This window comes from Triticum aestivum, unplaced genomic scaffold, assembly GCF_018294505.1.
Source record: "Triticum aestivum cultivar Chinese Spring unplaced genomic scaffold, IWGSC CS RefSeq v2.1 scaffold78695, whole genome shotgun sequence".
NCBI lineage: Eukaryota > Viridiplantae > Streptophyta > Magnoliopsida > Poales > Poaceae > Triticum > Triticum aestivum.
In genome coordinates this window covers 1-1,066 of record NW_025290663.1, presented here as the reverse complement: position 1 = coordinate 1,066, position 1,066 = coordinate 1, and the positions used below count along the sequence as shown (strand labels likewise).

The window sequence follows — 1,066 nt, the reverse complement described above, 5'->3', positions numbered from 1 at the left end:
GACGCGTGAATGATGAGCAGCGAGCTAAAACTTACCGTAAACGTGCAAAATAATAAAACGTGCTAAACATACGTCGCGCTCGTGCGTTTTGTTTTGCACGCGGTGCAAAAAAATTAAAAAGGGAATGCAACACGAGGACTTCCCAGGAGGTCACCCATCCTAGTACTACTCTCGCCCAAGCACGCTTAACTTCGGAGTTCTGATGGGATCCGGTGCTTTAGTGCTGGTATGATCGCATCCGACATGTTACCCCCGTCTTCGTCCCTTATGCTTGCCCCTCCCAGCTCCACTACACACACGATTGCACATTCCTTTGGCCGCTCCCGCTCAACTACGGAGACGAGTTTTACCACGGTTCAACTGCACCAGTGCCTATTTACCATGGTTTCGACCCCTTTCAGAACACGCTTGCCGCCGCTAGACGCTTGAATATTGAGCAGCGAGCTAAAACTTACCGTAAACGTGCAAAATAATAAAACGTGCTAAACATACGTCGCGCTCGTGCGTTTTGTTTTGCACGCGGTGCAAAAAAATTAAAAAGGGAATGCAACACGAGGACTTCCCAGGAGGTCACCCATCCTAGTACTACTCTCGCCCAAGCACGCTTAACTTCGGAGTTCTGATGGGATCCGGTGCTTTAGTGCTGGTATGATCGCATCCGACATGTTACCCCCGTCTTCGTCCCTTATGCTTGCCCCTCCCAGCTCCACTACACACACGATTGCACATTCCTTTGGCCGCTCCCGCTCAACTACGGAGACGAGTTTTACCACGCTTCAACTGCACCAGTGCCTATTTACCATGGTTTCGACCCCTTTCAGAACACGCTTGCCGCCGCTAGACGCGTGAATAATGAGCAGCGAGCTAAAACTTACCGTAAACGTGCAAAATAATAAAACGTGCTAAACATACGTCGCGCTCGTGCGTTTTGTTTTGCACGCGGTGCAAAAAAATTAAAAAGGGAATGCAACACGAGGACTTCCTAGGAGGTCACCCATCCTAGTACTACTCTCGCCCAAGCACGCTTAACTTCGGAGTTCTGATGGGATCCGGTGCTTTAGTGCTG

General features: G+C 49.9%; 2 non-coding genes and 1 pseudogene across 2 annotated transcripts; all 3 read right to left on the bottom strand.

Annotated features, from left to right (window-relative positions):
* Positions 1-121: 121 nt before the first annotated feature.
* LOC123178860 (5S ribosomal RNA) lies at positions 122-240 on the bottom strand. The gene has a single exon (XR_006489913.1). It is a non-coding gene; the product is annotated as a 5S ribosomal RNA (ribosomal RNA).
* A 301-nt stretch (positions 241-541) lies between these two features.
* On the bottom strand, positions 542-660 carry LOC123178859 (5S ribosomal RNA). Its single transcript, XR_006489912.1, has one exon. It is a non-coding gene; the product is annotated as a 5S ribosomal RNA (ribosomal RNA).
* A 301-nt stretch (positions 661-961) lies between these two features.
* LOC123178861 (uncharacterized) lies at positions 962-1,066 on the bottom strand (annotated as a pseudogene).